Source organism: Oryctolagus cuniculus, chromosome 4 (assembly GCF_051225735.1).
Source record: "Oryctolagus cuniculus isolate XC-2025 breed Fujian yellow rabbit chromosome 4, ASM5122573v1, whole genome shotgun sequence".
NCBI lineage: Eukaryota > Metazoa > Chordata > Mammalia > Lagomorpha > Leporidae > Oryctolagus > Oryctolagus cuniculus.
Genome location: NC_142870.1, coordinates 115,036,590 through 115,050,824, shown reverse-complemented (window position 1 = coordinate 115,050,824; position 14,235 = coordinate 115,036,590). Strand labels below are relative to the sequence as shown.

At 37.7% G+C, this 14,235-nt stretch overlaps 1 long non-coding RNA gene across 2 annotated transcripts in view; it reads left to right on the top strand.

The window, feature by feature from the left end:
- The window catches only part of LOC127482892 (uncharacterized), a 436,536-nt gene that overhangs the window by 247,092 nt on the left and 175,209 nt on the right, over positions 1-14,235 (top strand). The window contains exon 3 of one of the 2 annotated variants that reach the window (XR_016232584.1): positions 1,929-1,986. The exons of the other annotated variant lie outside the window; for it this stretch is intronic. This is a non-coding gene — a long non-coding RNA (uncharacterized LOC127482892). The remainder of the gene's footprint in view (positions 1-1,928; positions 1,987-14,235) is intronic. 2 annotated transcript variants of the gene reach the window in all.

The following is a 14,235-nucleotide window of genomic DNA, read 5'->3' as shown; positions in this document are numbered from 1 at the left end:
TAAGGAAGTTAACTTGCAATTTCAGCATTCATGCTGTATTTTTCTAATTTTTTTTTTGTGTGTGTATTCATTTATTTGAAAGGGTGAGGGAAAGAGAGAGATTGCGCGCAAGAGAAGCCTTGCTGGTTTATTTATCAAATGCCTGCAATAGCTAGGGCTAGGCCAGCATGTAGCCAGGACTTATGGCTGGGTCACAATGAAGTCAGGAGCCTGGAACTCATTCTGAATTTCCCACGTGGGTAACAGGGACCCACGTATTTGAACCACAACCTGCTCCTTCTCAGGGTATGCATGATCAGGAATGTAGAATCAGGTGTAGAGGTGGATCTTGAATCCAGAACTTCTGTATGGAATATGGACATTTTAACCAGCTTAACCACCATTTCATGCACCTGGACCACCTCCACTGTGAAATTTTTGAAATAAAGTGAGAATTTGAACTGAAAAAATCAACTTATTTAATACATATTCATTTATGAACTACTGCAAAACACTCTGTTAGCATAGAATACATATTAATCAGTTGCCAAATTTCTTCAAATTCAGAAGTAGACAGAATATTTCTTTTAATGACCTATGATTCACAATTTAAAAATGCTGTATCCTTCCTGGCTGCATTGATAATCTTATTTTTATACTTTTTATTTACTAGTAATATTCATTTCATTTTTAAGCCTTTATTTTTATTTATTTGAAATGCTGAGTGAGATTGGGAGAGACAGAGAGAGAGAGATTTTCCATCTACTAGTTCACATCCCAAATGCCCTCAACAGGTGTGACTGAGCCAGACCAAAGCAGAAGCTAGGAACTCCTTCCAGGTCTCCTACGTATTTGGCAAAAACCCAAGTACATAAGTGATTATCTGATGTTACCCACGTGCATTAGCAGGCAGCTAGATCTGAGGCAGAGACAGGACTTGATCCTAGGCATACACAAACACTGGCTCTAACATGTCTTTAATGGCTAAATAGCTAGTGAGCTCAAGCTGTGTGCATTATATATTGACAACAAATTTATTGCAAGGATATGAAATAAAGAAAGGCAGACAAAGTTCGTAGGCAATGGTCATCTCATTGAAGGAGTTTGGTTATGAAATGTTAACCAAACAAAGGCATTATATGAAAAGAATATTTTTAAGCAAAATGAAAAAAAGAAACAAAGTGATTGCCCTGAGGGATGAGATGCAGTAGGAAGTAACCATGATACCACACAAAACAAGAGAGAGTAAAGACCAATTGACTTGAGTCTTGGATGATTCTACTTTGAGTCATATTGTTTTAAGGATATCAGGTCATATTTTGTTTTGTGTAAATCCAAGCCCCTTCCTTGATTCCACATAGGGTACTTGTTTACATGATCTCATATCTTAAATGCTGATTAGTGACTTTCCAGTTTAGGGAATCATACACATAAATAGCAGAGGAGAAGTATTACTACATACTAGAATACAAATATTAGATATAATTTTATAAATATTTTAATATACACGAATGCATGTTAATGTATATGTATATAAAATATCCATAATATATGTTGTGAAATTAAGGTTTATAAATGCATAAATTGGGATGTGAAGACTGGATCAGAGGAGGTTGGAAAAAATCGTACCTTCTTGGGCTTTCCTCAAAATTTACCCAAAGGCTGGAGACTATTTTTAAATCTGTTTCTCTAGCAGTACAGCTTCAGTGGGAACTTCCTGCCTTGTGATTTACTAAGGGAGTGCACTGAGGAGAAATCAGTAAGGACGTGAGAAAAGCAAGATAGGGAAGAAAAGGAGGTATACAAGATGTGATTCCAAGGACAAGATTTATTCTTTCTGGTCTGGTGGGAGCCTTGGAGCATAAATGACAAAACAGTTTGTCCTAACGTCAGGTCAAGAAGCAGAGCTTTTATATACCAACCACATCCCTGTTTATTGTTTACTCTAGGTTGCCAGGTAGAGGGAGACAGGACATAATGGTATAACTGCTCATCACTTCCAGGAAAGTGAGTACAATGGTTAATTTTATGTGTCAGTGTGACTGAGCCATGGCATGCCCAGATAGTTGGTCAAACACCTGGTGTGTCTGTGAGAGTGTTTGTCATAAATTAACTTCTGAATTGCTAGTCTGATTTGATTGCCTCTCCTATGGGGTTAGGTCTCATCCAATCAGTTGAAGGGCTGAATAGAAGAAAAAATATTGACTCTTTCATTAATAAAATGGACCTCCACCCACCTGATTGCTTTTGATCTGGGGCATTATATTTTCTTTTGCATTTAGACTCAAATTGAAGCTCTGGCTGTTCTATATCATCAACTCTCTTGGTTCTTAAGCCATCAGACTCAGAGTGGAATCACACCATTAATTCTACTGGTAATATAGCTTGCTGACTGCAGGTTTTAGAACTTCACAGACTCCACAGTAATGCATATGTAATGTATCTCTCTCTCTCTTTCTCTCGTATGTTCTGTTTCTCCTATAAAATGAGAGATGGCTTTCACAGTCTGGTTGAAATCCTCTAGAAATATTAGTCAATGAGATATATTAACAGAAGCACCCTAGGAAAGCAGTAGAAACAGTCCCAGGGTATATGAGTACAATGCCAACAATATCTACTGTGAGTTTGCATCTTGCTTTCATTAGATAATCCATTTCATGTTTGACTCTTCTACATACATTCTAGGAGACTACCAACAAACAAATTGCATATCCATGCATCTTTTACTCCCAACCTGTGCTCCAGCCAGTCCTTGTGAAGGCTAAACTTCTAGATATGAAGTGACAAAAATTTTTATTCTCTAAATTCATTTTCAAGTAAATCTCATTTCCTATTGACTTAAAGCCATATTTAACTCAACACCCATTCTCAAATAATTTTCAAGATGCTAAAGCCACTTTTTTATGGGTTCCCTATCATTTAGTTTCAACAAACTCACTCCTTGAGCTAAACTACTTCAATATTCACACTGGAGAATTAACAATTAAAAACACATATGTAGTGTATTGGAGTGAAATGGACATTTTGAGATTCAGTCGTTGTTTACCACCCTTGTCTCCTCTGTTGAGGAACAGTTTTGCTTTTTTTTCCTTCATACTATTTGTTAAACTATTTTACTTAGAATAGGGATAACCCTATGCTCATTAAGTATCCTGAAGTAGATCTTTGTAAAAATTAAGGGTGGGAATAGGAGAGGGAGGAGGAAGAAGTGTAGTTTCCTGGAGAGCATCCCATTCAATATAAGTTTTCTTTACACAGTCAATTTCAGGAGAATATGCAGTAAGCTGAGGAATAGAAGATACATGTTAATTTTTTCTACTTTGTGTTTTAAAGTTTTAACACCTTGATCAGCAATTATTTTTTGGAGTTTAGTATAAAGTCATTTATATACAATACATTTTTAATGTTGAAATCTTATTACTCATGACTATAAATTCAACTTGGAAAATTCCTCAGATGCAATTTTCCAGTAAATGTTTTATTAAAAGGAACATATTCGATAGAGAACAAACTATTATGAACAACATATAGTCATGATTTTTAAAATAGTTTATTATTACAAATCGTTAAAGAAAATAATGATTATGGTAATAATAACAACAACCACATCAGCGTTGGCATAGGAACATATTTCATCTCCAAAGAACTCTATGACCCTATTTTTTGACAGGTAGAGTTATAGACAGTGAGAAAGAGAGAGAAAGGTCTTCCTTCTGTTGGTTCACTCCCCAAATGGCTGCCACGGCTGGAGCTATGCCAATCTGAAGCCATGAGCCAGGTACTTTCTCCTGGTTTCCCATGAGGGTGGAGGGGCCCAAGCACTTGGGCCATCCTCCACTGCACTCTTGGGCCACAGCAGAGAGCTGGATTGGAAGAGGAGCAACCGGGACTAGAACCGGCACCCATATGGGATGTGGGTGCCGCAGGGGGAGGATTAACCAAGTGAGCCATGGCGCTGGCCCCTATGACCCTATTTTATGACCTTTACATTTGAGGAAATTGTGGAATTTGAATTCAGTCACTATGGTTTGCAAAATTCTCTTCTGTAAAGCAAACAAACTCCCAATACCTGTACCCCCAACCAGTATTTAAAACAGTGTAATACACATTGAAACTATAATCATACACATTTGCCCAAAACTTCCATGATCTGAATATTGTTTCATTACTCCTCTTGTTTTGGCTCTGAACATAAATCAGTAGGTGGTTATTAGGTGTAATCTACTGATCAAGTGGAAAATCATGTGCTTTAACACGTCTCTTAAACAGTGTTTGAATAATTTAGTTTGCTATTTACTAAAAATCTGGCGACCCTGACCTGATTCCTGGAATGAGCAAGTATACATGGGGTTGATTCTACAGTTAATGAAGGATTACAGAGGCCATAATAATCATTCTTAGGAGAAAGTACAGTGGCATAGAAGTTGGGGGTCTAGGGTTTAATTTCTGCTTTATAAGTAGCTATTTTGTTTTAGCCAAATTATTTAACTCTATGAGAATAATTTTCCTTTGCTTTAAAAGTGAGCAAGCAGGAGCTGGTATTGTGGCACTGTAGATTAAGCCTCCATCTGTGAGGCCAGCATCCCATATGGGAGCTGGTCCTGACTTCGATTCCTACCAGGCTCCCTGATAATGCAACTGGGAAAACACGGAGGATGGTCCAAGTGCTTCAGACCTCACCACCCATGTGGGAGACTCAGATGAATTTCCCGGCTCCTGGCTGTAGCCTGGCCTAGTCCTGGTTGTTGTGGCTAACTTGAAAATGAACCAGGGGACTTGAGGAGTGAACCAGTGGATAGAAGACCTCTTTGTTTGTGTCCCTTGTCCCTGTAACTCAGCCTTTCAAGGGAAAAAAATCTTTAAAAAATAATAAAAAATGAAGAGTTTAGAATTTTGACCTAGATCAACTTGAAGATTCCCTCCAGGTCTATTCTAGCATTGTAGGCTTCTATGTTGCAGAATCTCATTAGTGGTGTTAGTTACAATTATGCCCCAGTGAAATATAATAGGTTGTTAGTTTGTATATGATAGATCCTGTTGCATTTAATATTCCTCTTCTTAGTTTCCATTTTGGGACCCTCTTCTTCCTTCTCTAAAACCATTGCTTATACAAAATAAAGCACATGAAAGGGATGCAGGTAATTTAAACATTTTAAAATCATTCAGCAAGGTAAATTATAAAGACTAAAGATAGTAAGTTTAATGTCTACGTTTAGAAAACAGTTGTTAATTCAGACAGTATATCAGTTGTTCCTTTCCTGAACTGAAGAGAGAGACAAGGTAAGGGATCATACTTTACCCAGGTAGAGAAGTTACAAAATGTGTCAAGAGAGAAGTAGGACTTTGGGAAAGATGTCCTTACTTGGCTTTTTTTTTTTTTTTCCTGTGGCCCTAGAACAGTTAGAAGGCTGGCTGAAACAATTGGAAAACAGGAGTTAGAGGGAGCTAAAGGAGCTATCTGCAACAGCTGAAGCAAAATGAACTTTTCTGCCGAGAAAAGCAGCTTAGTTACAACCATCTGAGCTCAGACTTCAATCCATCCCCAAACAGGACAAGTGTGGGTGATATATGGAAAGGGTATTTTAAAATCTGCTTGAGCTTGCCAATCTGGAGATTCGCCCAGGAAAGAGAGCCTCAGAAAAATCACGATGGAAACAAGCAAATTTTATGAAATTTATGCAGATTTGGAAAGCTACAGAAGCTAATTGGAAAGAATCCCACTGAGAGTCAGATAAAGATTTCATCATCAATAATTACTATGACAGATAGCTTTTCTAACTGTCATTCCTTTCTGTCTGTTGCAATGACTAAATAAGTATATGGGTTAATTTTCTGAAAAATCATGTTGAAAAAACAACTTTGCTCACATGTCCTTATCTTAGTATTTGAAGATTCTTACATGCCTTTTTCAAAGATGGATATACTGTCAAGCAGAAGTATTAGAAACATTTATTTCTGAATTCAGAAGCTTTTCATTTTCAATGCTCATATTCCTTTATAATTAAAGGATTTCAAAAAATTTAAGTAATACAAAATATTTAAGTGATACTAGATAATGATAGTACGCATTTTCTTTGGTATAAACAGAATCTTTTTGTCAGCAAAGTGATGTCAACACATTGAATGTAACATCTTGAATTAAAAATAATATTAATGCTTATTGGCTGTGTGTTAATGGCTTTTTCAGACATCAGCTGGATAATTATGATTTATTCCAAATTAGTTTTTTTAAGGAAAATGTATCACACAGGCAAGTTAAACCCTTTCCAGTAAGATCGTAACAGCTTCAAAGGGAGACACTGGGGTGTTAAAGAGAAGCACATGACTCTTGGTGTCACTGGCAGAGAGCTATAGTTTTAGTGTGTTGAATCACTACAAGTGATGACATGAATGATTGGATTTTACAGCAGCAACTTAATTTGAAAGAAAAAGACATTCTGGTTAGGAGGTCTAGTTAAAACTTCTCAACAAAGTTATAAAAAATGAAAATATGCCAAAAAATTTCAGATAACTTATTTTTAATAGAAAAGAAATTCTATGGTACAGTGATTCCTTTATAGATAATAAAATAGTCTTGGGTTAATGAAAATACTCCAGATGGGGTATAAGTAATTTCTTTATTTTTGTAAACTATTTAACATTAGTTGTTGTGATGGTCATCCTTGAGATACTTATTTAAATTGCTTAATTCTAGTATCTCAAATGACAGTGTTGTTCAAGGACAGCTAGATGAAAAGACAAGATTAACTTATTTTTAACAATTAAGATGTTAAAATATAACTGAATCCAGAGAAAGCAAAATAAGATCAAATTGCCTGCAACTCCAGCTTCCTACTGATATCACTTTGGGGGGCAGTAGGTTTTAGCTCAAGTACTTAGTTCCTCTTGTACCACCCACGCGGAAGATCTGGACTGAGTTACCAGCTCCTGGCTTCAACCTGACCTGGCCCCAGCTGTTGGGGGCGTTTGTGGAGTGAACCAGCAGATGAAAGACCTTTGTCTCTCTGTCTCAGTCTGCCTTTCAAATAAGTAAAATGAAACAAATAAGAATCAACTGTTCTGTACTCTTTTGGAATATATTAGCATGGATGCATTCACTTTAAAAGATCAGCATTAACACTATCAGCCCAATTATCATAGATCACTGCTGATAAGCAGACAGCAATTATTGTATGCAGATCCTCAATGAAGCAGTTGTTTTAGATTACATTGTGAGGCAGCTTGGAATAATTCTGATCAATTTTAAAGAGTCACGACATTCAAATTAAAAGTGATGTTAAAGGAAGAAATAACTAGTAAAGTGCTAGTAATCAATCTCTTTAACCATCATTAGTCAAAATCCTTTACTACTTCTAAACTTAATGTAGTTTCTACTTTATTCTTTTTACAGTGAGTGATATAGGACATAACTTGCTTTTGATTAAATCATAATTTACATATTTTCTGATTTGGAACAGATTTTTATAGAGCACATATCATTTAATATTGATAGCTCTCATTCAAACTAATTTAAATAATTATGTAATTAGCTGTTTAATGTCTGTCTTTCCACAACTACTTTTCCAAAAAGAATAATGTAAAAACCAAGATGCTGTCTGCCTTGTGACTGAAACCCCAGAACCTAGTATAAGACCTTCCATGTTAGGGAGTCACTGTGTAAGGAGTTGTTCAAAAGTGGAGTGTATGCAGAAGCCAACAGCTAGTCACTAAATCAAAGCCAAGTTCTGATCCCGTTCTCAGGAACTAATTTGAAATTGTAAGTGACAGCATATAAGCATCAAATGCATGGATATATTTCTCAGTGACTTGAAACTTTGCTCTTGAATAAACTATGTGTATAATGAGTAGCTTTATTGAATCATTTTGTTGTTCTTATGATGTGATTTCATAGTTTGCTATTTATGGAAATGTCTGCAAGTTACACTTTATACTGCATATCATGATCCTAGGGAGTTCATGGCTAGGGGCATTGATTCAGTTCTTACAGGGGAAATTAGATCTTCCAAGAAAACTTTCTTTTTCCACAGAATTTGTAACTTCAACTCTAGAGAAAAATGCCATCCTGTTGTAAAGGGAAACTACTGGATCCAACACCAGCAGCTCTCAGCCCTTCCTGTCTCAGACCCTGAATCATCAGGTGACTGATTAGCTATTGCTAAGGAACTATACTATTTTAAATAAGCCCCCTTGTGGCTCTGAATGTAGATTGAATTAATAGTAACCAATGGTGTACATTTTATGCCTTTTCATTCTAAAAGCAATTCCAGGAGATAAATGGTAGCATCCCTGTTTCAAAGATAAGAAAAGTGAGACAGTAGTAAATTTTATGTCTCTATTCACATGAATGATTATTCTGAAATGAAATGAAGATGACAATAGGTGCAATGTTATTCAGAGCATATTCTGAACAGTAAATATGAGAAAATCACTGTGATTACTGTGATCTATTAGCTAAATATGATGTGTACAACACAGGGTATAATTATGATTTAATCCAGGTTGCAGAGCTCTACAATGGGGGAAACACACCTTGGGTTGATATAAAATTCCACACATATAAAACTTATCAAAGGATACCAGCTATAGAAATATAAGAGTTGTTAAGAAATATTGAGGAGGCCGGAGCTGTGCTGTAGCAGGTTAAGCTGCCATCTGAAATGCTAGCAAACCATATGGGTGCTGGTTAGTGTCCTGGCTGCCCTACTTCTGATCCGGCTCCCTGCTAATGTGCCTGGAAAAAAGTAGAGGATGGCCCAGGGACTTGGGCCCCTGCACCCATGTGAAAAATATGAAAGAAGTTCCTGGCTCCTGGCTTTGGCTTGTTCCCATCCCTGGCCATTGCAGCCATTCAGAGAGTGTACCAGTGGGTGGAACATCTTTCTCACTCTGTCTCTCCCCTTCTCTCTGTAATTCTGATCTTTAAATAAAAAAAGATTTAATAAAAGAAATGAGACTTAATTTTTATAATTCTGTGAGGTATTGATTATTAAAATGGTAAGTCTTTTTTCAAAGTACAACCATGTCTTTCAGAGTATCAGCTAGCACAGCGTGACTGGGACTCTGGACAACTCAGAGACATGGGTAAACATTCTCATTCTGCCTTGGAGATGGGAAGTAGCTAGGCTGGCATTGTCCTCAGAGCTTCATCTTGATGAGGTAGCTCATCAAGTAGGGACATACTTGTGGTCCAGCAATTTTTTTTTTAAGGCAGAGTTACAAAAAGAGAAAGAGAGACCTCTTCCATCCACTGGTTCATTTGCTAAATGGCTACAAAGGCAGGGACTGGACCAGGCTGAAGCCAGGATTCTGGAACTCTGCTGGACCACTTCCTCAAAGGCTACTGCAGCCAGAAGCCAGAAATCTGGAACTCCATCTGGAACTCCCAGGTGGGTGACAAAAGCTCAAATATTTGAGGTATTTTCTTCTGCCTTCCCAGGCACATTAGCAGAAAGCTAGATCAGAAGTGGAACGCCAAAGCACTGATATGAGATACTGACATTGTAAGCAGTGACTTAATCCACTGCAGCACAATGCCAGTCCCCTCCCCCAGCACTATTTTTACTTTTTTTAGAATTTATTTTAATTTTTAAAGATTTATTTCTTTATTATTTGAAAGGTAGAGTTACAGAGAAGCAGAGGAAGAGAGAGAGAGAGAGGTCTTCAATCCACTGGTTCACTTCCCAAATGGCTGTGATGGCTGGAGCTGGGCCAATAAAAAGCCAAGAGCCAGGAGGTTCTTCCAGGTCTCCCATGCAGGTGCAAGGGCCCAAGGACTTGGGCCATCCTCTACTGCTTTCCCAGGCCATAGCAGAGAGCTGGATCAGAAGCAGAGCAGCCAGGACTCAAACTGGTGCCCATAGGAGATGCCGCACTGTAGGTAGCAGCTTTACTGCTTATGTCACAGTGCTGGTCCCACCTCCAGCACTTTTTAAAACCTTTTTTCTTGGGCTGGTGTTGTGGTGCAGTGAGTAAAACCAAAGCTTGTGATGCCAGCACCCCATATGGGCTTTGGTTCATGTTCTAGCTATTCCACTTCAGATTCAGCTCCTTGCTAATGTCCTGGGAAAAGCAGTGGAGGATGGCCCAAGTTTGAGAATGCCTGCCATCCATTAGGGGGACCAGATGAAGTTCCTTGCTCCTGGCTTCGTCTGGCTCAGCATTGGACGTTTTGGCCAACTGGGTACAGAATAACTGGGTAATTCTTAAGAAGAAAATAAAAAAAAAATCAAAACGTTTCCTCTCTGTTTAACAAAAGTAATGCCAAAGAATCTAATATTGAGTTTGCCAGCTATCTTGGCCACTACTAGACAGACATTTAACTAAGGTTCTCCCAGTGAAATGTACCTCTACAATATTTCAATTCAACAAGAAATAAACAGAGGATGCAAGCTTTTTGCTGAATCCTGGCCAGGTAAATACGGCAGAATTTGACATAGCACCGAGTCTAAGAAGCAAATATGACCAAACTCTGGCTGGGGGTGGGATCCCATGCTTAAGGTGTGCAATGCCTGGCATCTGGCCTGTGGACAGCTTAGAAAGCTTGGGTTTTATTTTTGACTACAACATTTCTAAACCATTATGTGGCCCTCTTGGCACTTCTGAGCTTCTAGTCTCTGATACATTATTATTCTGGTTCGCTTCGTTTTTTTCTCCTGGTGATTAAAATAATTCCATCCCACGCAGCAGGCTTGTGTTAGAATAATGACCCTTCAAAGCTGTTTCTGTGCTAATCGCTGGAGTCTGAATGCAGGAAGTTTCACAGGGAAAAAGGTGTTGCAGATGTGATTAAGATTACAGACCCTAAAGCTGGGGAGTTATCCTGATTTATTCCAGGGCCCCAGTCTGTTCATATAAGTTCTGAAAAGCAGAAAACTTCTCCTGGTGAAGCCCAGAGGGTCTCTGAGACTTGTGATCAAAAGGCAGGATATATTTTCAGCCTGAGAAAGATTCAATCAGCTGTTGCTGGCTTTGAAGAGAGAGGAAGGGGTCCAAGAGCCAAGGAAGGTGAGTGATCACTAGAAAGGGGTCACAGCACTGACAACAAGCGAGGAGACAGCTGCCAGTTCTACCCACTGAAAGCAATTGAGTTCTGCCAGCAACCTAAGCAAGAAGGAGACAGGATCTCTCTGCAGTCACCATGGTTCTGACCCACAGATTTATAAATACTGCATCTGTAATGTTTAAAGCCACTAAATGTAGTTACAGGACACTAATTCAAGGCTAAATCAGATTCATTGGTTCACAGAGAAGGGTCTGAGTGGGAATATTATCCAGAATTTGAAAAAAGTCAGGAAACATGAGCCTGTCCTGGAGAATAATAGGGTCAGGATGGCAGGTTTACAGTCACAAAGTACACAGTTTAAAATCCTCTATTTTTCACAGTCTAGGTTATCAACGGCCTTATCATGTGTGCATCTGGGGATCAAATGTAGTTAGTCAATTTAAAAATTCATTTTTAACTCATTTTCAACTAATACAAAATCAGTATAAAGGCCTATGAGGAACAGGACTTAGTTTGATGGAGAAAAATGAATAATCTAGAGCCTGTTTTTCAGTATGATCTGTGGGAGTTTATTTGGGTGCAGAATCTCAGACTCATCCTGACATCCACTAACTCAGAATCTGCATTTTCACTGGAGTCCCAGGTGACTCATGTGTAGTTTAATGTTAAAAAGCACAGATTTAAACATAAGCAACAAACATTGGAAAGGTAGCCTAATTAAAATGTTAAATTACTGAAAGTTACCTCTACAGTAAAACTATTCTTAGGCATTCTCTATTTTATTTCATCATTTGTAAAAAGAGGACAATATGCTATCTATTCCATCAAGTTCAGGGGATATTTAATAATACATGATGTTATTAACTAGATAATGAATGCAAAGCTCTTTCTGTAAGGTTGCCAGCCAATAGCAAATCTTTATAAAATATAAGTATGTCTAATATAATTTTTATTAATCCATTCTTCTACACAAGTCTGCCTCTTCCTGATTATTCAACAACCTATTTCTTAATTTTATTTAAGTTATACAAGTTTAATATATTTCATACATATAGATTTAGGAACATAGGGACGCTTCCCCCCCTACTCTCCCTCCTGCTCACACTCCAACCCTTCCTCCACTCCCTCTTGCATTCCCACTCTTAATTTTTACAAACATCCATTTTCAGTGTACTTAATGAATATATAGTTAGCCCTACTCTAAGTAAAAGACTTCAACAAATAATATGAAGAGAAAAAAAAATACACTGCTCCTCAACAGAAGATAAAAGGGCAATAAACAGTTACTGAATCTCAAAATGTCTGTTTTACGCCAATGCAACCACATCTACAACATGAGAACTGGTACAACTAATTAACCATTTGAATGGCAACCACAGTGGATCAGGAAAAACAACGATCTTTTGTTGCTGTTTGTATGATTTAGAGGGAATAAGATAAGAAAAACGATATCTAATTTAATCTCATTTTAATAGCATGTTAATTGAGTTTTAACTCATTGCTATAAAAATTCCTCAAGTTTAGATATTTATGCCAGTAAAAAATGACTTTAGTCAGTGCACAGGAATCACTTATAAAATCTAAAACCAGCAAAGACACAAATTTAGCTATGCACACTTTTATACCTCTACAGAAGTATTATATATGAAGTAGAAAATTTCAGCCTAATTTAGAAACCATCAGGATCAGGATTGAAATATTGCTTATTTTTCTTATTCGTATGTGGCATTTAGAAAGTCAGTTAATCCTCTAAAATTTAATTTCCTCACCTGCAAACCCATGCCTTACAAATTGTAGTTATAATGAATGGAAACACCAATTACATGCAAGTATTAAATAAGGATATTTTTAAGACATTTGGATGCATAAATAGGATAAGGTATGTACCAATATTGTATCTTTTTTTAAACTTTTATTTAATAGATATAAATTTCCAAAGCACAGTACAATGTTTCCCCCCCCCCATAACTTCCCTCCCACCCGCAACCCTCCCATCTCCAGCTCCCTCTCCCATTCCATTCACATCAAGATTCATTTTCAATTATCTTTATATACAGAAGATCAATTTAGTATATATTAAGTAAACATTTCATCAGTTTGCCCCCACACAGAACACAAGGTGCCAAATACTGTTTGAGCACTAGTCATATCATTAATTCATATTGAACTACACCTTAAGGACGGAGATCCTACATGGGGAGTAAGTGCACAGTGACTCCTGTTGTTGACTTAACAAATTGACACATTTGTTTAAGGCATCAGCAATCTCCCCAGGCTCTAGTCATGAGTTGCCAAGGCCATGGAAGCCCCCTGAGCTCGCTGACTTTGATCTTATTTTGACAAGGGCATAGTCAAAGTGGAAGTTCTCTCCTCCCTTCAGAGAAAGGTACCGCCTTCTTTGATGGCCTGTTCTTTCCACTGGGATTTCACTCGAAGAGATCTTTCATTTAGGTGTTTTTTTTTTGTTTGTTTTGTTTTGTTTTGTTTTGTTTTTGCTAGAGTGTCTTGCCTAAAATACTCTCATGGGCTCTTCAGCCATATCCAAATGCCTTAAGGGCTGATTCCAAAGCCAGAGTGCTGTTTAGGACAACTGCCATTCTATGAGTCTGCTGTGTATCCCACTTCCCATGTTGGATTGTTCTCTCCCTTTTTTATTCTATCAGTTAGTATTAGCAGACACTATTCTTGTTTATGTGATCCCTTTGACTCTTAGACCTATCATTATAGTCTATTGTGACCTGAAATTGATCAGTTGGACTAGTGAGATGGCATTGGTACATGCAACCTGGATGGGATTGTATTGGAATCCCCTGGCACATTTCTAACTCCACCACTTGGGGCAAGTCAGCTTGAGCATGTTCCAAATTGTACATCCCCTCCCTCTCTTAGTCCTACTCTTATATTTAACAGAGATCACTTTTCCGTTAACAATATTGTTTCTTTAAATATGAAATGGCATATTTTCTATATTTTCTTCACTCTTGTGGCATTGTTTTCCAAGGTCATTGTTTCCCTTTGAAGCTTGCATGTGGTGAAGATGAACAGTCACATGTGAGTGTGAGACATGAAGAATCAACTATATGCTTCCACTGTAGCCTCAGACAAGAGTGGAGCTGCATGCAGAGGAAGACAAGTTTGAGAAGTAATGGATAACTCTGATTAGAGAAACAGAGAGAAGGGTTCACAGACATTTGATGGACTTTTCAAGAGCTTGGGCTACAGGCATTACAGTCAAAAGAGACTAAACACTTACC